At 38.8% G+C, this 24,934-nt stretch overlaps 1 long non-coding RNA gene across 1 annotated transcript; it reads left to right on the top strand.

Annotated features, from left to right (window-relative positions):
- Positions 1–317: 317 nt before the first annotated feature.
- Positions 318–2,371, top strand: LOC130420060 (uncharacterized). Its single transcript, XR_008906576.1, has 2 exons — positions 318–610; positions 806–2,371. It is a non-coding gene; the product is annotated as an uncharacterized LOC130420060 (long non-coding RNA).
- Positions 2,372–24,934: the final 22,563 nt, after the last annotated feature.

Here is a 24,934-nt window from a genome sequence, read left to right as displayed (position 1 = left end):
CTTCTGCAATTCGGGCTTTCAGGTATTTCTTGCACCTTTCAGATATGAGGGGGCCTCCAGAGCTGTCATTGCCCTCTGCTTCACTGAGAGCAACAACAGTTATACTGCTTAGTATCTCCCTTGCATCGTCCATGGATTGTGACTTCAGAAGCTGTGCCATTGACCTCACATAGAAATCTTTGATGCGATGTGTTTTTTTCCGCAAACAGTCCCACTGGCAGATCATCTTGATGCAGTGTGCCACATCAACCCGTACAAAACAAGATGGCACTTTTGCTGACTGTTTCCCAAGTAAGACACCACAACACTCACTGATGTAGGTCTTGAGATCCCGATGAGAAGTAAATGCTTTGACCAGAGCTCCGAGCAAAGCCAGAGAAAAGTCACTCACAACCTCTTTTGGAGTTGGTGCACCTGCACGTAACCATTCTGTCATCCAATTTGTTATTGCATTAACATCATGTCTCTCTGACAGCATTTGCAGCACTGGGACACCTCTGCTTTCGTCAACTGCCAGAATGCCCTGATATAAAAAGATATGACCAGACATACCATTTGGTTTCTGTAGTTTCCTCACTACTGAGCCAGTTGCATCAAAACTCACAGTGGGGTTAGTAGATGTCTTTGATAATGTCTTGTAGAGATACATCTGTGTTTGACTCCAATAGTGACAGAAAAACTTGTCCAGTCCAATGTCTTTAATGCTACCACTGTGAGGTGCACTGTATTTTAGCATCTGCAGTGACAAAATAGGATCCTTGTCACCTAATTCTAAATCATTTCTCTCTTGCTTTGCTTTTCGCAGGGTGGCCAGATTAGGCAGATGGCTCGGCTCGGGATCACCAAACTCCATCAGTTTTGTTGCCTCTGATGCCCCCCATACATGGGGTTCCATTCTACCCTCACATAGTTCTTTGGATATCTGCACACGCAATTGCCCAGAAATTGCACGCTTGGGACAGCCAGTGTGCAGGGTGTCATCAGTGTTTGTGACAAAACACTTGAGCACCATCGGGGTGTTCATTTCAGGCTCTCGGTCACATTTTATTAGAATGTTGGCATGACACTCCTTACAGTTGCCTCTGATTTCGATGTATTTCTCTCTGTCTGATGGGTAGACCTTAGCTCTTTTAAAGGCAAATGTGCAAGAGCTCTTCACTTCTTGCCAGATATGAGAATTTATCACATGCGTCCAGATGCCAGGTTTCAAAATTGTATATTCTTTTTTTTGTGTTTTAGAGAACTTGTTTTTGTACTCAACTTTTTCAGGCATGAATTCAATCCATTTCTGAAATGGAACTTGAAGATCAAAAGTCCAGCAGTCTTTTGGTCTGGGGGAAAAAGACCCTGGCTCAAAGTCAGTGTCATCACTACTGACACTTGTTTCATGCTCACTTTCACAAGTATGCCCTAAAGCAGTCCAGATGTTGTGTCTGTTTAATTTCACAAAAGTGTATAGAGCCTTTGGGGTGATCTTGTTTTCTAGCTGCTCACTAAGCTCTGTCCAGATTCTCTGATTAGGAGTAGCTATGTTGCCATATTGTACTATTGCCTCTCTTGATGAACACAGGACTGTGAACATGGAATCCCTGTCAACTGCTGGTTTCTTGGGCATCTGGTATAAGCAAAATGAAATTACCCACATATCCTGACTATAAGGTCATTCATAGCATAGACGTATTTTCATGGATAACTGTATTGGTCAGAATATTAGGATAATATAATGTACTAACAATAAATGTGAACCTCCTTTTGAAAACCAGGCTAAAGTATCATAAACAATGAGGTCCTGAGCAAAAAAAAAGATTTTAACTATTATTTTCAAATTGTGATTTGGAAATTGTGAACTGGTTAATTAAATATATCAATGTTATATTTTCACAGAATGCTTATTGAAAGATATGAAGATATTTTCACACACTGTTCTTTACATTATGTAGGATGATTTTATGAATAAACAGCAAACCACCCAAAAATGACTAAAATGACAATGACTGAAAAAATAACTTTAACTCTGTTTTCACTGGCAGGGTTAAACATAAGAATATTATATGGCCCTTTCTGTAAAAACAGAGCTGAAGTGTTTTGTATGTGATTTGCTGTTTTTAACATGAAATCATCCTACATAATGTTAAGAACAGTGTGTGAAAATACCTTCATATCTTTAAAATCGACTAAGTAATACCATAACACAAATTGAAATCTTAGTGAAAATGAATGGTTGAAATCAAACTTTGTTGCTCATGATCTTATAGGCTATGAGACTTGAGCCTGGGGTCACAATTTAGAGACGTGTAGCTGTAATTAGCATTTCATGACGGATACTGATATTAGCAAGGAGTTTTTGGTTGAATAAATATTGACAATCGAAGCTTTCTTGAATGTCCTTCCCTTCATTTTTAAGGAGGTCTAATAATATTGCAACTGTCAGTGTGAAAATGGTGTACTTACATTTGCCAGAAATTTGATATAGTAACTTAATAATGGATTTTTCCTCTACTAACACTATTTACCATAGGATCTTGTTTAACATTGTGTCATGCGCAGTGTTGGCAGTGAAGCGTAGCAGATGATAGGCTACTCCGTGTAAAAAAAGAAAAAGAAAAGAGAACCCATGAAGAGAGGACAAATATTTATTGAATAAATATATTAGTATTGACAGAAAGTCGGCAGTTGGACTGAGTGACCTCGGAATGACCAATTCTATTTTTTATCATATGAAAAACAAACAGAAGCACAAAAAAAGAAGCGCAAACTTAATGTTTTAAGGCACAAACGATTGAGGCTATTTTGGATGATTTCGGAGCATGTAGGGGGGCTGATGACGTCATCGCCAATAATTAAATGTCTAATATTAAAACAATTAAAGCAGCACAAATGATTTTTTTTTTACGGCACAAACCAGCACAAACGGAGCACAAACAATTGAGGCTATTTTGGATAAGTTTGGAGCATGTAGGGGGGCTGGTGACGTCATCGCCTATAATTCAATGTCTAATATTTAAAAAAGCGTAGCAGCACAAACGCAACTTTTCGCGGCACAAACCAGCACAAACGGAGCACAAACAAGCGGCACTATTTTGGGTGGTTTTGGAGCATCTCGGGGGGATGAGTGATCTCCGAATGACCCTAAATTATTCTTCTAATATCTGAAAAACGGAAACAGCACAAACGAAATTTTTTACGGCACAAACCAGCACAAACGGAGCACAAACGATTGAGGCTATTTTGGATGATTTCGGAGCATGTAGGGGGGCTGGTGACGTCATCGCCAATAATTCAATGTCTAATATTAAAACAATTAAAGCAGCTCAAATGATTTTTTTTACGGCACAAACCAGCACAAACGGAGCACAAACAATTGAGGCTATTTTGGATAAGTTTGGAGCATGTAGGGGGGCTGGTGACGTCATCGCCTATGATTCAATGTCTAATATTTAAAAAAGCGTAGCAGCACAAACGCAACTTTTCGCTGCACAAACCAGCACAAACGGAGCACAAACAAGCGGCACTATTTTGGGTGGTTTTGGAGCATTTCGGGGGGATGAGTGACCTCAGAATGACCTAAAGTTATTCTTCTAATATCTGAAAAACGGAAGCAGCACAAACGAAATTTTTTACGGCACAAACCAGCACAAACGGAGCACAAACAATTAAGGCTATTTTGCAAATGTTTTATGTCGGGAGGGGGGCCAACTTCACGCAGGTCACCTCCCGCCATTGATCTTGTCACTCACGCGCCGGTTTATTTCCCGTTTAAGATTGAAAATCGCCCGGGTCTTCATCCGACTCCCGAGCTCCGCAATTGTGCAGACGCCTGTCAGCCGAGCCGCTAAGCCCATAAAGCCCTCGGTGGACATTGGCAGCCCCTAATTTGCCGAGATGGGCTCGCGAGCGAGAGTGCCGCGCTTTCTCCACAGCGGGTCCACCTTTTCTCACTCTATTAAAATTCGCCTCCTAATAAAAGCAAATTTGATAAACGCCTTTTCTACCTGTTCCATTACGGAGTCCCCGCTGTGCAGTCACACAAGAGGCTGAAAAGAGCCGTCTCCCGGTGAGTCAAACCACCAAGAGAGCAATTAAATGAGGTACACTTACCTACTCGCCCCTTTCTCGCGCCTTTAAACGTTCATTTCAAACCCCACGCTGCTATTTCTCAGTTACCGGAAGAAGAGAAATGTCTGACTGCACGCGCTGCAACTTTTTTAAAGGGGCCAACCATTAGGACAATTAACCGCGGTTTAACCACGTAAAGAACAAAAAGTCTTGTATTGTATATTTAAGAACATAGTCATGGTACGGTTACCATAGTTTAACCGTGATATAACCGTGTGGTGGATTTCCATAAGGGAACACACATTTGTGGAAAGCTTTCGTAGCGGGTCAAGATGAAATGTAAGGCCTTTTTGATGATTTTTTGCTAATGATTTTAGGAGGGTAACATTGAAATCAAATTGAGCTTGACGTATTTATGAATATTTATTTACATTTACGCATTTGGTAGACGCTATACATTGCAATGTCCTATACATTTATACATAAGTATATGCGATCGACTGAGATCGAACACACAACCTTGCGTTGTTGAAGAAATGATCTCACCACTGAGCTACAGGAAATGTATATGGGTCAATGACAAATAAGAAAATGTCAGGTGGTGCGACCATATATTAATTTAAAATAATATACATTTAATGTATTTAGCACTGAGTATTTTCCCCCTCATATATAAGAAATTTAACATAAAATCATGCCAAAATATTTTATTAAGAATTTTATTGAGAAAATTAACATTTATTTCTCAGTTTTGTTCTCTGTTTGTATGTTCGGACGGTCGCACCACCTGACATTTTTGGTCTTTCAAACACCAAAACTCAAAAAATCTATTGAATTTCAATAAAATGAAAAGGGTTTCTTATAAAGGACATCTTGTAGATCCATTTGATATATGACATGTATTTATTCAAATTCTTTTTAGGAAAATAATGAATTTGGACACAAAAAATACATGTCACGTCATTGACCCATATATGTTATGGTATAAATAGAAAATAGAATTTAATATAAATATATATATATATATATATATATGTATGTTATAACATATGAAAGCATAATTCCGTTTAGCCATACTATTTAAAGCTGATATTTTTAACAAAAAAGTCATTTTACAAGAACAATAAAACTTAAGAGTGTTCTACCTCTGACTCACTTTATAATTCTTATCTATACCTTGTGCTGTTATGTACAGTTTAGTGGGAGATGCCATTAGACTTTAACCCACACAAAGATAACTACAAAAAGTTGCAATTTAATGTTTCAAACAGAGATGGCGATAGAGAGGCAAATGTTAAATATTTCTGCTTGAATAAACAAACAACAAAGTTCATTTTCTGGAGTTCTACTGACGTTTAGGGGCACACATTCCATGGAACCTAGCAGCAAAGTTTAGATGGTTGTCGAGGCTGTAAATGATTTACTGTATCTAATGAGCATCAAGACTTGCTAATTGATTGACTGATCACACTGATTCATTCTCAGGTCTGATTTATTGGTTTATTACTCTGGTGGTCTTTGTTTTTTTTTTAAACACACACCTCTAGGTGGACCCTCAGGCATATCTGTCCAAGGCTGTTTCTTATCTCTCCGATCTAATGAGAGTCTCTTCTCCACCATAGACCCGGGGTCCTTGAGAGCGGAACGGATGACTTGTTTGCAGACCTTCCATTTGGAACGATCTGGTGCAGAATTTGTTTGTTTCCTGCTTGGTTTCGAGTGCATCAGTTACTCGTATGACACAATGGAGGATGTCATTTTTTGGGAGGTGTAGAGCAGCGATTTGCCCCACTCTAGTGAGCCATCTTACACAAACCCTTTACACACAACACAATGCACACAAACACGTCGCACTTACATCGCAACTCCACCTCCTTAAATCCCAACACGGCACTTAGGACTTATTTTAGCCTCCTAACGCAGAACGCACTCATTGACCCCGTCTGAAACACCACATGTCTGCAACATTCAGGCTGGGCGTAAATCTTCCCAAACGGTTATTGGTAAAATGACGATTGAGTTGAATTTTTTGGCACTCAGTTGATTTTCCCAGTTAAATTTTCATTTGATTTACTTTCTCTTTGTGTTGTCCCCCCTTCTTTAACACTGCACCCTCCCCTTCCAGCAGGAGAGGTTTAATTGCAGGGTTCCCGGAGCACGTTGCCCCTGGATGCCGCGCGGCCGAACGGGGCCCTACCCTGTCATTTACTTGCGTCAAGCTCGGCTCAGCCATGGGGAAGCTGGAGATTTTCACGGCAGGTCCCGCAAGTAGAGTGGACTTGTCTGCCCCTCAGCGGGGCCGTAATGACAGATGCCTTTTAACGGCTGCACGGGGAGAAGGAGGGGGGGGGCGCGGGGGCGCCTGTCAATGTGAAGGGGATCATTTTTATCACCAATGTGTGACGTTTTTAATCGTTCTTCCTGATTTGCTCTCTTTTTTTCTCATTTGTGAGTGCGACAAGAGAGTTAATTTGTCTCTCGTTGGGTGTGATTTGTCAATGGACGGGAATGAGGACAGTTCTTTCTCCATCACTAAAGACAGATTAGGATAACTTTATCACGTCGTGGGAATCTGTGTGTGTTTAGCCTTGAGTTTGAGGGATGATCTTAAAATAAATGATTAAGTGTAAAAGTATATATATTTTTATAACTAGTAACATACTTTTAAAAACGTGATATTAAAGAAACATTTGCACTAAAAGGTAATAATTATAATATATGAATACATTGAGTATCATTAAAATATTGCATATCATTTAAGTTTTAATAAAACGGGTTAAGGTTCAGATTATGTTTTTGAAGGTATTAAATATTTAACTTTTAAATAATAACATTTATATAAAATAAAGATGTACATTAAATAAATCAATATTATTTATTTTTATTATATGATTATTATTAATTGTAACACCAGTATATTTTTGTATGAACCAAATCTTTAGTGTTAATGTATAACAGCTAAACATAAATTATACAAAGTTGAGATGACAAAAATGACATGTAATGATGTATATCAAATATATTATTATTATTTATTCCATCCATGTATTATATGAATATGATCATGATGAATAATAACATCTGTAATTATTTGGTAGTAGTTGTTCTGTGTGCAAGTGTTGAAGGTGAAGTGTCATGCTCTGTTATCCTCAGGCAGTGTGTGTGTGTGTGAGAGAGAGAGGTACAGAACAGAAGGGGACAGATGGACACAGTGAAAGTCTCCATTGATAGGGTCCTGTCCTCAGGCTCCAGTCCAGCTGTCAGAGAGCACTGAGAGGGAGGGAAAGGTGAGCTTCACCTATTTGATAGGCAGACAAGTAACATATGTGTCAGAATTACTAAACTTACACAGAGGTGACTCAGTGTTTGATAGCCGGCAAACCTGCCCCTGTGTAAATGATAGGCAGATTAAAGTGCATAATGACCATCTGATGGCCAGGGGATTATCTGCACCGGCACTGTGCTTCCCAACCAGGGGTATGTTTTGCTCGGGGGTCCCATGAGAAAAAGCCCCAGATGAGACTCTTTAGTATCTCAGTTATTTATTAAAGACATTTAAGAGAATGGAGATCAAATGGAAACTTTTGCTTAAGTCTCATTAGCGTGTTTCTGCTGAGAAAAGAGTCAACAAATGTCTCTATAAATTTCAGAAGTGATCTCAAACTGAGCTCAGATTTGCCAAGTCTGCAACCAAAAGTCAATATTATTAAAGATCTCAATATGAACTTGTGCATCTAATTTACCCAAATCCAGATCCTCTGATGATTTCATCAACAGATTTCATCCAATATTTCATACATCTTTATTAAAAGATGCGCATTACTGATTTGGAGATCACAGATGGACTTGTGGGTGTTTGAAACACTATAAAGTTTGGGTAACACTTTAATTCCATTTAGGAAATCTTGGCATGCGCACATAAACAGACATTACTAACAGTTTCCAAGCGTGTTTTCACCTTGCTCAAGAAAACTTTGCATCTCTTCAATCTTTTACTTCTGACGCAAATTAACAGTTTGGACTTTAGCAGGGATCATTGAGTTCCTTCCGTTTATTTAGAGCAATCACTCTCGGATAAACGCAGGCATGCAAACACCTCCTCGCACCTTCAGAAGCAGCAGGAACCGAGTTTGCGGCGCCGAGGGCCCTTGTCAGGTAGCCTTCAGGTTCCCTCTGTGCTTATCACATCTCTCTTCTTTGTCCCTCACGCTTCATCTCTGTCTTTTGATTTCTGCTCGGCTGCTCTCCAAAGGCTTTGACTGACGGTGTCACATTAGGCATGGGGAGACACGGGCGCTCGGGAGGGGGGGGGGCGGAGGGGTGGGCGCTCTCTGGCGCAGTAGGTAGAAACTACCGTAATTATAGAGCGCAGACACAGTGAGGAGGAGAAAAAGAGCCGAACACGCAGCTCGCATTAAAAAAGAAAAGCACAAAAATAAAAGCAAGTGTGTTTTCATGCTGAAAGAAAAGAAAAGGGGGAAATAAGTGGAGTGCGGGGAAAGTAGGGGTTTGTAATGGGGGAAAGAGCTTAAACCGAAGGAGAATTGCCTGTTTTCAGATTGCAACTCTTTGTAGGGACCATGTTGTCTGCTGAGCGCATGTGTTTGTGGTGATGCACTCCTGTTTAGATTTGAATGCTTCACTTTGGGGAGTGAATATTTCTCACAGATGTTTCTTGTCTTCTGATAAAATCTGTATTTCTTGAAAAGTTTTTAAATGTTAATGCACTCGCCATCAACAATGTGATTCTTTGGCATTTATTAAAGGAAAAACGCAAATATTCAAATATTTTTTACAATACGTTGTCAAATATTTGTTGAAAGCTGTGCATTAATTTTATTATCTATTAAAGTGGCTGATCAATATTGTAATGGGATTGGATGTACTCTCTGAATAAATGAAACCTCTCAGCACTGGCGGACCGAATCTGAAAGAGCAGTCACATAGTGATCTTTATATCTTAAGATTTGACTTCTGCCTCATACTATCTAAAGTATCTGTATACAGTATCAGGTCACCAAACTAAGGATGTGAAATGTCCACAGAACATCTTCACAATATTGATTTAGAAAACTGAGTGGATTGCCGCAACAAAAGAAACATTTCCTTTGAATGGGAATGAAAACGCTGGAAGTCGCAACGGCTTTTGTTATCATTGGTGCCTCTAAAAGCGCCTCTTTCTCAGTGCCTGAGAAGTTAATGTGATGTGAAGGACGTTCCATGTGGCTTTTATATCTGCTGTTCTCTCTCTGTGAGACATTTATAGTCAGGTAGATGATGAACGGTGTTACTTGCCGTCAGGGGTAGCATGGGGGGAAATTTTCATAGCACTGCAATTTGACTAGTGAAAATAAAACACACTTTATTTTTTAAATTATAAAGTTATAGTTCAACAACTATAGCAGAACTACAGTACAGTATGTATGTAATACAAATATTTAAATGTATATTTCTATATAATTTGACCACAGTTTACTATTGTAAATGATGATCATATTTTTTCATGTGGGTAAAATTATAGAGGGTGATGGACATCGTTCTGAATTTTTTTTTACCTTAGCTTATGCATTAAACAATGTGAAGCAGAACATACCTTTATTACGAGCTTACTTTTCTTCATCTGCTTTTCTCTTTTTAGCTCCTGAAAAGTACAGTTTTGATGCCATTGTTTGCCTAAACCTAACGCCGCAACCTCACTAAAATAAGGAATTAGTTCTTAATCTCTTATTTCATTTAGATTAATCAAATTTCTTGATGTAATGTGAACATTACGTTGTTATGAGATACTACATAACCCATAATCCTGAACATTCCAAGTTTGCGCAATGAGACGTATTTGACATAACCTAACGCACCTCCGCAATTGCATCATGAACATTATGCAGATTAACCCACTCTGCCTCTAATTTCTAATGTTTTCTGTCTTTATTTATTCTGATGTTTTGCATTTATTGTAATTTTTCTGTTGATTGTCTTGTGGAGAGTTGATCCAGTTCCTGTGGGTTTTTTACTTGCCATTTTCTGATTCCTATGTTAATCAGAAAGCTCCATGCGCATGTAGCATTCAATTTCGCTTGATCACGTCTGGTGAAATAACACAAATATTTGGGGGCTTGTCCACGTTGTCATGTGGCCTCAAGCAATTGCCTGTAAGATGGGCCAGCCCTGCTTGCCCTTCGTTTGTTTGCATTCCAGCCAGGGCTGGATTCGGACCAAAAATCATCCCTGGACTTGTTTACCCAGCGGCCCATCGGTTCCGTCTGTGCGTGCCTGGTTTTCAGGCTCCTACATGACTGCTTCCTGTCTGCAATTAAGTTCTGACCCGTCTGCAAGTGCATTTCGCATTTCGGAGGGGTTCCCTCTTTGTTAATACCCATTCCGGCCCATCGGGGAGATGCCAAGTATGCCAGATTAACAATAGGGTTCTGGTTCTAGCCCATATTTAGACGTGGCCCAGCCGGAAAAAGTCCCTATACGCCAGATTGCCAGTCCGCCCCTGGTTTTCTGGATGGTGGGTAAAATCGTGCAGTTGCCACAACATAAGAAAGACCAAGGTTGTATGTGGGGGTTCTGCAGGCGTGTTCAATTGCTGTTTGAAAGAAAAAGAGATTTGATTGATATCAAGTTATAAAAAAAGAAAAATAGTACTACTTTAATAAGAGTCAATATTATTACTGTTTTATTGTATTACCACTAATATACACAGTTATGCCATTTACTGTATATTACTGTACTGTACATCCTGCAGACTTTTACAAAGTCATTTACTTTGTAGTTTTGTGGGCGGTTCGGTGTCAAATTAAAATATATTCAAACATGTAAAACGCTTAAATGGATTAGAAAGTATTTCGAACAGGTTATAAAACATAAACAGCTTTCCACCTCAAACACATTACATTAATTCATGGATATGTCCAAGTTTGATTTTATAGTACTTTACACACTTTTGTTACTGTTGGCCTTTGTTAAAGATTGTGAATGCCACCGTTGGTCAAAAAGATGAAGCTCTGAACTTTATTGAAGCCTCGCTTTTGTCAAGGACATTGTGTGCTATATTGTGATCGGCGGGTGTTATTTTATCTTTCCATCTCGCACAGGTCCGGGTCATGTTTAAAATATCATCAATTACCACTTCAGTCAAAACGGAGGTCCACCTCACATAAAAATTAAGTGCTTTGAAACCCTCTACTTCTTCCTCGCACAATTATTGAAATCTCGCTCTCAGCCGTAAAAAAATAACCATCTCTCTCTCTTTCTGTGGAGGGCGGGCGGGTGCGTTGGTGGGCAGGAGAAAGAATCATGTTGCATATATCTTTATGTATAAAGATGTGAGGTCAAGTCTGGTCGATAGGCAATCTCTCAGTTCGAGCGGAAGAGATGGGACTATTTGAGGCTGCAATGGCTCTGTTGTAGTGGAAGGAAAGGCTAATCTGTTGCAGATGGGTTTGGAGCCAGCAGGTGTGCTGGTCAGCTGGTTGTGAGACCTGTGTGGACATGAGCACGAAGAGAGGGGGCTATGGGGGGCGAGAGTTTCACACTATCTCGCATGGTGCTTAAGGCTGGGATATCTCACGTGACCTGGACTGTTGTTGAATTGTATTGTATTTGGCTTTCTGCACCGATGGCTGGGTTTTCTCCTGTATGATTCTTTAATATTCGCTCACATTTATATTCAATGTTCCTGCATTTCTGCCTCGGTTTATATTCTTTTCATACCATCATGAATAGTGTCAGAGTTGCAAATTCTTTCTTTCTTTTTTATTGAAACATTAATAAATTGTATATTAAATATGAATAGAATAATTATATATTACTACTATATTCATATTAAAATATTAATAATTACGTTTGATATTGTTATGTAAATACACTCACCTAAAGGATTATTAGGAACACCTGTTCAATTTCTCATTAATGCAATAATGGTGGTGGTGTAATGGTGTGGGGTATGTTTTCTTGGCACACTTTAGGCCCCTTAGTGCCAATTGGGCATCGTTTAAATGCCACGGCCTACCTGAGCATTGTTTCTGACCATGTCCATCCCTTTATGACCACCATGTACCCATCCTCTGATGGCTACTTCCAGCAGGATAATGCACCATGTCACAAAGCTCGAATCATTTCAAATTGGTTTCTTGAACATGACAATGAGTTCCCTGTACTAAAATAGAGCATCTTTGGGATGTGGTGGAACGGGAGCTTCGTGCATCCCACAAATCTCCATCAACTGCAAGATGCTTTCCTATCAATATGGGCCAACATTTCTAAAGAATGCTTTCAGCACCTTGTTGAATCAATGCCACGTAGAATTAAGGCAGTTCTGAAGGCGAAAGGGGATCAAACACCGTATTAGTATGGTGTTCCTAATAATCCTTTCGGTGAGTGTATATTAAACATTTAATAAATGGTTATTGATAAATGATACCTTGGTTTTATTTCAAGGGATAAATACAGGTTAGTGGTGTATTTAGTTTCACAGTACAAACTCCAAAATGATCACAGCTAGATAAAAATATCTGGGAAACTGTCATTTGGATTCGATGATAACCAAAAGTATCAAAACGAGATGCAGAAAAGTTTTGATTGCATTATTTAGGTAAAACACTGATATGAGCAATAATACTTGTTTGTTGTTTTGCCATTCGAAAATATTATGAAACACTTGCAAATAATGCATTTCTGATCTAAAGGTTAGTACCACAAGTAAAAAAAACTTGAAACAGCTTAATAAACTAACAAAAACTCATAAATCACGTTAAGGTAATAAATTAAATAAATATTATTAAATTCTTTGTGTCAGAGCCGATAGCCTTGTTGTTAGTGCTCCGACATATGGCGCTTTGTGCTCCGGGCACCCTGAGTTTGAGTCCCAGCTCGTGGTCCTTTCCCGAACCCACTCCCCCTCTCACCCACTTCGTTTCTTGTTCTCTCATTGTTACTATAATATTAATAAAGGCAAAAAACACCAAAAATAAATCATTTCTTTTGTTTTGATACTTTCAAAAGCTCATTTTGCAAGTTCTGCAAGAGGACAATTTTATTGCTCTATCAAATGAGATCAGATGGAGTCTTCAGTTGTATTTCATTTAAGTATCAGCTTAGTCTTAGAATAGAATAAAATAGAGACAAATGAGACAACCATTCAAACTCATGAAGAGTATGGAGGAATAAAGTGATTGATAGAGTTAAAATAATCTGGATTTGGACAAATGAGATGAGAAATGTTTGAGTTCATATTGAGATCTTGACAAAATCTGTGCTCAGTTTGAAACATTGTTGAGAATCTTTCTGAAACTCTAATGGAGACATTTGTGAGATTTCTTCCTCATTTTCTCAGGAGAAATAACTGAGACAGGAAACCTGAGCAAAATTTTCCATTTACTCTCTTTTTAGTCTCACAGATGGCAAAGAGAAATAATTGAGTTGTTAAAAAGATTTCATATATGTATTTTTTTCTTTCTTTGCCTCAACTTAAGACTGCTCAAAATGTGGAAAGCCAAGCTTTCATCCCCTGAGGTCTCCCATCTGGCTCATTAAGCTATAATTAGCTGTCTTCTTCAATCACTTTTAAAACGTATCCCTCCATTTAACCAATCTCACACTTACATTAGTAGTGTGTTGTTATGAAAATCAGTTAAGCCACAACCCCGTAAATTACTGTGCCACGATTGCTAATTTAAGAAAATGATCTTCTAATAAAATCAAATCATTAAGCAGCACGGCGGCTCGACTGTATCAAACGTTGAAGTGCACGTAAAACATCAAATGCAGTGCTGAACGTTGACTTTTGTAGAATTCTGGAGAAATGAAGGACTTTCCTTAGTTTTTCGTGAGCGCCAAGCGATCGGTTTGGCTCTTTGGTTTAATGTTCCTGAAATGCCAGGGGCTGTAAGAAGTAGCCTACCTGTCAGTGGTGGGAGGTCAGATTAATGATGCTTGACTTGCGTCCATTATATCCCATTAATAACAGTACACGACCCTCTCAGCCTCCTGCGGGAGCCCTTAGACACTCATTAAGGTATGAGCTATTGTTTCAGAGGGAAGTACGTTTAAGGTGATTTTTTTGAAAGAATAGCTCACGATTTACGAACATTTTTTTCAAGGTTTAATATATATTTATAAAAATATATATCAGTTATCATTTTTTCTTCTGCATTACATTTTTTTGACATTTCATGGTCATCTTCTGTATCATTGTTTTCTAAATTCCTCTATAAATTCAAGTTGTCCCAAAAAAAAAAAAAAACTGCTGTTCAAGTGCTGTACATTTGCATTCAATTCATATTTCATTCCCATTGATATCATTCTCTTCCTCTCTTATCCCACCTCTCCCCTGCCGATTTGCCTCCATGTCCCGACATTCAATCTCTGACACTCAGGTATCCAGGTTCTGGTCTGATGAACTGCCCGCCGGATTCCGTGATGCCTGCAGAACAATACGTGCAGGCGCTCCATTACTAAATGAGGGCCGTAAAGTGTTTGGACGGTGTAACCTAAGACCCGGATCTGTGTTGGTCTTCCTGGTAAGAGCACGAGAGGATTGTGATGCACGGTGGAGACATTAGTCACACTCTCTGCTCTTGCGGAACCAAAGGTGGGCTCCTCAAAACAGAGCGAACACTACAACAGCACTAATGATATGTTTTAGTGAGCTAAGGTATTCCATTGAGACTCACCTGTCCTGATGCTGTTCTGATAACTCTTAACTAGAATTACTTTTGTGTTTGTTTTTGGACTTTTAAAAACATTAATACTAATAAGAGAAAATACAAATAAAAACGACAAATTATAAGTCAACAGAAAGTTATATAGCTTTGACTGTTCTTTTAATAAAGAAGACCAGATTAAAGATGAAACAAGAAATAACAAGACACGCTGCATGTGATCTGCAAGACTATCTGTTTGTCCAAACAATGGTAGGCAGAAGGAAAGTATTGGAAAATGTTGTTTTTTCTTAATTTCTCTGCCGACGCCAACATTAAACACTTCTGCCTTTATTTATTTCTATTCTACATGGAGCACTATCAGTTTGGCTCAAAAAAGAAAAACAATCCAATTCCACCTCCATGTGCCAGAAAACCTTAGCATAAGTGCAGAAAGTTTAAAATGGTTAAACCGAGGGTTGTTTCAGGCCATTTTGCGCTTCGCATTTTTATGAAAGGAAGTGCATTACTGTGCATTATCAGACGTTATGATGAGCACAAACACGGTCTGTTTAATGGCACTTCCTGGCTTCCTGAAATATTGATACCAACCTAATTACCTGTCTTTAAGAAAACAGGAGAAATTTAAAAAGTGCTCAAGTTGCCTTTTCTCTCATCGTGTGTAAATGATGTTTGTTAGGAAAAATACCAACAACTGACTGTTGCTTCAAAAAAAAAAATGTGTTAAAAATGACCTGCATGTAATAGAAAATATGCAAATCATAGTCATGTAAATCACATCCCAGATCACAGTAGTAAATTATTTCCTTATAATTTGTTTTATACTCGGAACTGCCGTATTGTCCTTCATCTCTCAGATTCCAAAGTAATGAGATTCTTATCAATCTTGTGCGAGACGTTAAAGCTTTAGTCCACACTTACCCTCCTGCTGGGACTTAATCTTCAGCCTCAACACAGTCGCGGAGAGCCCTTATAAACACCCGAGTGTAAGTCCAGTGTCAAGTATTGACCAGACGACGGTGAATAGAGATGAGTGTGTGAGGGGTGTCTAACCTCTCACCAGCTGCTCGGCTGTTCAATCGGTTTGGTCTCCGTAACACCCCAGGGTAACAATAATGCAACAGCAGCTTATCCCAATCAATACCTTCATCTCACTTTTGGGGGCTTTACTGCAGATTCCCCAGAGTGCGGTCGTCTGTTTGCAAGCACAATTATGAGGACGTTTGATCTGCTTTTGATGTTGTCGGGAAAACATTTGCAAAACAAAACCGTGCACTTATGTGGCACTTATGTCATTTCAATGTGTAGTGCACTGAAAAATGTATTTTGAGAGTAAGTGCATCATTGAAAAGTAAACAAAGATTTAGGTTTTTGCAGCTGTTTAGTTCTAACAGCTTAAAGAAATTGTTGAAAGATTTTGAAAAAGCTTTATTAAAAGTGATATGTCACCCACCCCCCCAAAAAAAGAAAATGTACCCTCTTTTAAACCAGTATGACTTTCTTTCTTCCACAGAACACAAAATATGATATGGTGAAGAAAGATGGTAAGCGAACAGCACCGGCACCACTTCACTTATGGACACAAAACCAATGTAAGTGAATGGGGGCCAGTTAACAACATTCTTCAAAATATCTTCTTTTGTGTCTTGCCAAAGAAAAAAACTGAAACAAATGACAACATTTTTTGTTTATTTTAATTCATCTTAGTTTATTCTGGGAGAACCTAAAAAAGTAAATAGACTATCAATTGCATGTGTTTGTGATCTGCAGGGTTTACGTATGCACAATTGTTTATCTAAGCGTTCAACGTATTTCTGTGCGGGACGTGGTGTTGACTCGATCGGCGCGGCCTCTGCTCCTTCCAATTGTGTTGTGTCTGTGTAAAGAGGCCTCCGAAAGTGGAAAAGCATGTCCACTTGAGAGCCCTCCACACAAAACACGTCCACAAGAGCGTCTGAGAATGACACGCAGGTCACATATGACATTAGCTTCTTACTGCGCTTCTGCGTTACCTCTCTTCTTCGGAGTGGGCTAAAACAATCGTGACCAATAAGAAAAGCAAGCGTGTCCTTAATGGCTGCGGGCTTTTAAGGATTTGTGCGTTTCCAGATGGGACTCAGGCTCGTCGATGTGCTGAAGTCAAACGCGTTCGAATGCGAGCGTCTGCGTGAGCACATGTGTGTAAATATCTGAGATTTTAAAGAGACAATGGTAAGCCAATTACGGCAAACAAACTCCTGAGGTTGAGATGTAACACATAATGACTCCACTTAAACGCCAGTTCTCTTGAAAATGGACGGGCTATTGTGAAACATATTGAGTTCAAGGATGAAAAGGCCTCCGTTGATAGAAACAGATGGGAAAACGAAGAATGTTAATAGTCTGAAAGGATGTAGTGGAGTGTTGGGAATAAGAAATAGAGATCTGAAGCATTAAAGGATGAATGGAGTGTCTGAGACAGATAAAGCAACACATGAACTGCGCATCATGTCACCACGCAGTGCATGCGGAGCGATTTTCAGAAAGTTCATAAACAGTTTGATAATATTATTAAAGCTGAATGTTTTTTTTTCTCAGTGAGTGTGTTTTATTCTTTCGTTCTCTCTCACACGCGGACTTTGAAATTTGTGCGTCTGCAAAAGAATAGAGAGGTAAAAGCAGACCCGGGTGGGGGAGGGATGCGGGTACACCAAGGATCCCGTGCACCGGCCCCCAAAAAAGGAAACATTAGGGAAACGCATGTAATTTTCACCACAGGGTTCTGGGTAATTGAGTCATTTAAAATACAGATACATAGATGAATAAAAGCTAAGGGGGAGTGTAATAAGACAGAAGAGGACCCTCGGAGATCCAATTGAGGATTTCTTACAGGAGCGGAAACTGTTTTCTTTCTTCTCCTCCACAGAGCTTTTATGTGTTGTCATTTCAGACAGATACCTACCTCAAGTAATTTTGTTTTCATTTGGATCCTTTTGTCAGGCTCGCCTTTAGTAAAAAATGGAGGCAATTTGTCTCCGATGGCCTCTCGCCTTAGTGAAGATGCAGGTTTTGTTCTGAAAGGAAATATCGTTTTTGCGACGTTTCTCGCCTCGAGAAGGTTTGATCATTTACCAAATGAGTCTGTAGACCAGCGCCAGGTTTATTTTTGAATAGCAGTTCTTGATTCTCTTGTCTTGGGTCTGTTTGACCTCCTTTTGAATCTTGGATCGCTGTTTAGTGAACCAATATAAATGACATAAGAGGATATAACCATATGATATGACTGATCACACGGTTAAGAAGACTCCTCCTTTGTACATTTTTACTTTACGCAAAGATCTTTTATGAAACTCTAGGGAAGTCATTTGTGCGATTTCTGGTGTTTTTTCTCAGGAGAAATATCTGAGACACAGATGAGATTTAAGCAAAAGTTCCTAATTGCTCTCCATTTAATGTAACTGAAGTCTAAAATGTCATTATTAAAGAGATCTCATCAGCTTTTGTTAATATCACACCATTTTATTCAGTTTATAATATCTGGTATTATTACGTTCCTAATGCAACCATTATACAGTATGTAAAACATAACATTCATCATCATCAGGCCTAAGGGAGAGAAGACCCACCCATAATAATTACAATTTTAGTGAATTGTAGTGATGGCCCTGATAACATGAGAAGTCACCTGTTTAAAGTTGTGATTACCTGAACAGCCCAACCATTAAAACATGACGTCACAACGTGTAAGAAAAGGCTCGATTTCTTCTTAACACTGTATCATTTTCTATCATTGAGTGAAATCCTACAAACCTTTTGATCTGAAGTCGTATAATTGAATCTCTGAAAGCAGTTTTGCAGACAAAAATACAATCATTAAAACTATAATTGTATTTATGATTATTTTTTAAATGAATGTGTTTGACTAAATAATGAAGTAAAGTCCAGAATGAATGTGAGCACCTCCAAAACTGTTTGAAGCATCTCAAGGTGAGATCTGCTTGATGAAGAGAACATTTCTGCAAATTCAAAAGTAGACTACACTAAAGATGATCAAATATAAAAAAAACATTTTTCCCATAGTCACATTTGAGTTTCTCTGATTTGATGAGTTTATTAAAAAAAAATGACACCAGTTTCCTAGTGCAATTGTTTAATTTTTCCTAAACTGTTCTTTCGATCACATAACAAAAACCAAATTGTGAGTATTTTAATCCGCCTGTCCTACTGTAAATATTTTTGCACCGGCCAAAATAAACGACCATAACTAATTTTTGCCTCTTGCCAAACGGTCACGCAACCTTCTGTTAACTACAGATCTCTATATAGATAAGACATCAGCATGAGAGAGAGAGAGTAATGCGATATTCCCCCAAACCTCACATTCACGCACACACACACATGCCGCTACAGTAAGAATGCATCTCTTATCTATCTTATCGCTCCAATCAGTGCCATCTGGACCTACAGGCCAGGTGTGTGACCAGGGCAGGTCTTGGGTCACCTCTGTCACTCGGAGGGGTCAGAGGAGGAGATGCATTGACTTCATTCACTCGGGTTCTGGGGTTAGATTTCGGACTGTTAGGGTGCGAGTCAGGCTTCCTCCGTGAGGATCACCTATCAGATGAGCTGAGAAGGGTATTGTGTAGGTGAAAGTGAATTCCATCCACCCGAAATAGAAATAAGAAGACACTGGGAGTATAAATTCAATGCATCTTTTTAACCAGTGACAATACGTTTTTAAAATGTGTTATTGCTCAAAAGTTACTATTTCATTGCTCATGAAATTAGACATTTGAGATTAGTTTTGTTTCATTTAAGTGTCAACTTGGTTTCAGATGTTTCTCCTAAAATTGCTTTTGAGACTATTGTTCAAATCCATGAAGAGTATAGAGGTCTAGAATAATCTAGATTTGGGTCAATTTGATGAGAAATGATTGAGTTCATTTTGAGATCTTCAATAACATCGGCTTTTGATCGCAGACTTGACAAATCTGTGCTCAGTCTGTGACATTGAGATCTCTTCTGAAACTCTAATGGAGACATTTGTGAGATGTCGGAGACTTGAGCAAAGGTTTCCATTTGCTCTCCATTTTACCTCATTGACAAATAATTAACATTTTAAAGAGATCACATCTGTGTTTTTTATTTTTATGGAGGGTTAAGATACAGCTTGTTATCTTTGGCTTTTTAAACCTGTAAGACATTGATACGAACAGGTGGAAAGCAGAACGTGTTGAATATGAATAATAAATCAACAAAAGGCAAAATTTGAGGCGATTATACACTTATTTATTCATTGAAACTTGGCTGTCTTGTGTCCTCCCTCGATTGCATTGCATGTAAAAACATAATGAGTAAAGCGTGAAATGGAAGACGTTAAAAAGCCCTCCGCTGATGTATTCTGATGTACACTTACCATGTTTAAACCGTATTTAAATCCTCTCATAGAAAATCATTTTGGCCTTTGAAGAGCAACCATAAAAACATTAAAAAGGGACAGTGGGTATTCAGAGATCCCGTCCATTAAGCCTCGGCCATGCTGGAGTCTTTTCAGCGTAAATGCAAATAGGACCTTGAAATGACAAACAGTCCAACAACTTAGAGTCGATCTGTTTCGGTGAACACTTTGGCCAGCTCTCCCACATTCTCACGGCTCTTTTGCTCAACGCTCGTCCTGTTGAGAGAAATAAGAGAGAGATCTTAACCATCTATAGAGAAACAGAAAGAGGCTTTAGGTTGGCGGTGAGTGACATGCACTATTGTACGGAGGGCTGCCACTGTCCGACTGTTGAGCCTAACGCTTATCTTTTCATCCATTATGATCCCCGGGCCCTGAATTATTTCCCTTTTGTAGGTAAATAGACGCCACGGGAAAGGGTGGGAAAGAAGGAGCCGTGCCGTAATGCGCTTGAACGTTCGGCCAGGAATCCGCTGGATTAACTTCAGTCTGAGCTCAGTTTGAGGACAAAAATGTTCAAGTGGTGATGAGGGAAACACGGCAGGTTTCAAAGGCGAGATTATGAGTGCCTCCGAGTCGCACGATTCAACTGTAGACATTCTTACACAGCAAGTGTCTTCTCTTAAAAAGACGTATTTACATACATTTACAAGCCTTGGTAAAATTCTCACAGAGATGGAAGTCATTTAAAGGAATCTTTCAAGCTAAATACAATTTTGTGACTTGCTGTCTGTTCCCGTAAAATTTGTCACATTGCATATTATTTCAACAAACAAAAAATGTCTTGACGGTTATGCAGTTCAAATGGAAGTCAATGGGGTGATGAAGCTCATTTTGCACTCAGGGCTTCCATCATACCTGGATATTTACAAACAGTGGCGTTAAAATTATTATTCAATTTCTTCAATGAGACGTTTAATGACCAATTAATATAAATTCATGCCACAATTCAGGAGATCCCCTGCCAATTCTTTTGTTGACACCTGGAAGCATTCGCATTCATTTTGAGGCTGAAGAATCTCGTTTACCTTCCAGAATTTGGCACGTTGCATCTTTGGCACGTTCAATCGTGTTTTGTGCGTTGGTCGATTTTAATATGCAAAAACATTTATTACCCTGATCTGAGAATGAAAGACACGGAGGTTTATTATATTATCAGCTCAGCTCTTCGATCTACGAGTGTTGAAGTGTTTGATCTCACCTTAAACCTGCGAACGTCTTACATGTATTTTGAAGCAATGACTGCAGCAAGCTCCCAACCGAGAGTCTGTTATAGAAAATATTGACGTAGCCATTTCATTCCATTTTCATCAAATCAGTCCTGGATCGTTACACTTTCAATTTGCTTCTTTAGCCTCACGGAGGCCACATTTGTTTTTGTATTAAGTTTTGTAAGAAAGATGAAAAGTTAGATTAACTTCCAATCTCTTTCTCTCACTCACAGTGGGTAACCAGCTCGACTTGATGGTACAAAGATAAGAGACGTCGACTCAATTTACCCAGTGTATAAACTCATATTGATATTGTTCTCGTGAATTCACATTGTTCATCCAAACACACACAAAACATTGACACAACCTAAACACATTGCCCAAGTTCTTCAAGTTCATTTTATTAAGTGTACTTAAGCAATGTTCAATTTTTAGGTATACTTTATGTAGTAAGTATGATATCAATGTACTGATAGTAGCTATACTTTTAAGTGTAATATTTCTGTAATATGTAAGACTTTTGTGAGTTCTTTTTTGTTTGGGCATTTACCAGTTTCAGTGGTAGAGAGGACAGGAGGCGAAGTGGGAGAGAGAAGGGAGTGGGTTTGGTAAAGGACCACAAGACTGGACAAGTGAACTTACTGATGTTTTACTAGATCAATACTTGTAGCACATTTTTTTGTTTACTTCAAGGACACTTTAATATATACTCTCAGGTAACAAGTTTATATTACAAGTATATGTACAGTATCCCAGGTAAAAAAACAGTGGACTAAACCACTTAATGACACTTTGTACAATTCAATAACTGTACTTTAAGTGCTCGATTTTCACACATCAGGGGAAAGCAGTGACGAAAGTACTATTTTTCAGAAAAATGTCATTTAAAAAAATAATTATTTAGAAAGAGATGTTTTTTTGCTTAGAAAACTCACAAATGTGTAGCTTTAGCAGGTGGTATTTTGTTTGAATGTTAAACGACATCTGTTTTCACTTTGAAGTTGCACATTGTTACTTTCGACCCCATTAGTTGGAACGAAAGTAACACACAGATGTGTCAAAAGTAACACAATGTAACTTACTATGACCTTGTTAATATGTAACCCCATACAAATTTTGTCCTTTATCTTCACAAAAAATGATAACATCACATTTTCATTTAAATTTTTGTTTTATCAAATGTTTCAACAGTAAAAACTTTTAATTGTTTAGAAATATTTTTTGTATGGCACAATTGAGTAGGCTTTAATCTTTTTGAGTTGATCATTCTTTTATATTAAGTACAAAATTAATGAGTGAAAATAGAGCACTTTATATTTAAGTGTGGAGTGATTCAGAAATTGTGGGCCCCAAGTGGAACAAGTGGGCCCCTGGATTTTGTGGCAATATAGAAAATAATCATCAATTTTATGCAATCAACATCAGAAAAATAAGACCACCATGTTCCAGCATTGTACAAAACTTGTTTTGGGTTTTATTCAAATTCTAAGTTTAATATTATACATTTTTATTTGGGAGGCGTAAAGTGCTGGACTCTACACAAAGGGGGGCCTAACAAAATTTTCACCTTGAAAGTTTTTTTAAGTAAGCAACATACAGACGATTAGACATGATCTTTCACTTTATGCATACTACTATGCTCCTATTAAGGTATTATTTTTACTTGAAATACCTTGAACTGTATTCTTTAACTCGATTTTAAATGGACTACAATCGCTGAATACAAAGATCAAACGATTCCATCCTAAAGCTGACATGTTATGTAAACTTGAACATTTATAGTTTGTTTAAAAGATAGCTTGTAAACTACAGTATGTGAAAAAAAGAGTACACATAACTATAATAATCAAATACTTCTTTTTACTTTTAAGTCTATCAAAAAAATTGAGAACAAGCATAGGCCTTGTATAAACTTCAGTCACATGTACTTAAATTTTAAATATATTTCTATAAAAAGTAGACTGAAGTATGATTATTCAAATAGCACACTTGAATAAATTTCTTTTTTTTTAAGGAATGGCTTGTACAACCTGGCTTTTAATTCCTGTATCTGATATGCATTTTACTTCTTCCCTCAGTAGGGTTTATATATTCATCTTTTCCACCATATTGTAAGATCGCTTATTTGGAGGTCAGGATCTTCTTTATCTGTAACATTGACTATTCTAACATCACGAGTGAGAGCATTGAAAAGGTTTTATTATGTTAATTCTTTGATATTTTCCTGGTTCGGCTCTCAGAAAGGAAGTCATTTTAGGTTTCATAATGAAGTCTATACACCTGGGTGGCCGGTGTGGGAGAGCGAGAGTGTGTATGTGTGTCTCTCACTCTCTTTGACTTTTATTCTTTTTCTCTCCACTCATGTATGTATGGCTTTTAAAAGTACCATTTGCTCCCTACGTAAAGTGCTTAATGAAGGGGATAATGCATGTAAAGTAATGTGACATTAATTGTTTGAGGTTGATAATAACAGCCCTCAATCATCTGGAAGATTGCTTCGGGCTTTAAATGAAAGCCGTTTTCAAGGCGATGGACTCGAATGAGTGAATGACAGAGTCAAATTAGCTGATTTGCCATTCACGTACACTCTATTGCCTGCTATTTAAAAGTCATTGACCATTTAGGGACGGGCCGTTGGTCGCAGTGAGTGTGCGATGAGCGCTGGTGGCCGTGTTTGTGTTGGAGGCCGGGGATGGATGGATGGGCAGCGGCAACTATGATAGTTAAGAAAGAAAAAGGCAAGCAATAGAAATGTCAAGTGCCTTGTGTGCAGGGTGAATGGGACAAATAGAGCTGGTTTTAAGAGGGGCCCATCCTTGCATTAACATAAGAAACGGGCCAATATGGCTGGAAGTCAGCCGGTCTGGGTGCTGTCACGGTACCATTTCGCCGGGGTGATTAATGTGTTTACGATACCGCACGCGGGATTCGTAGGAGCGACGTGCTTCTCGGGGATCTGGCAACTTCAGGTCTTCACAGTTTGCAACGGAAGGATGCAGCGACTGCGGTTTTACATATGCTTCACCAAACGGATCACCAAGGTTCGGTTGATGAAATATGTTTTGCATCGTTGTCATGAGACACGCACGACGGCAACATTATTTTGCTTTCATGCTTTGGTCAAATAGGGACATGATCTAAGTTCATTCAAACCAACGGTTGGTCCATACTCAGCAGTTTTTAGAGTCCAGTAGCTTCTTGGCGGCGCACCGGCGGGATCTACGCGAATCGGCCGATTTTGCGGCTGAGCCGTTCGACATTCCTTCACACAGCTGTCCGCCCAGCCTCCCTTCTCTTGTGGCACCCCTAACCTGCTTCATTGAGACTCTCTTATTATGTCCTCTTGCCAAGGCCCACTCTATGAATTGAATAGTCGGTGTCTTTATTTCTCTCATTCTCCGACTGTAGACCTCATAATGGCTTCATTAATGCAGAAGTTGCATTTGGTTGACAATGGGTTAATGGCCCGAGGGTAGTCTATTGGCACTGGGAGAAGGCCAACAGGAGGAGGCGGCTTTTTTTACAGCCCTTTCAGCGTAAGTTCACCCCGGGTCAACCGTGTGTCC

The sequence above is a fragment of the Triplophysa dalaica genome, chromosome 4 (genome assembly GCF_015846415.1).
Source record: "Triplophysa dalaica isolate WHDGS20190420 chromosome 4, ASM1584641v1, whole genome shotgun sequence".
Taxonomy (NCBI): Eukaryota; Metazoa; Chordata; class Actinopteri; order Cypriniformes; family Nemacheilidae; genus Triplophysa; species Triplophysa dalaica.
This window is presented reverse-complemented; position numbering and strand designations above follow the sequence as displayed.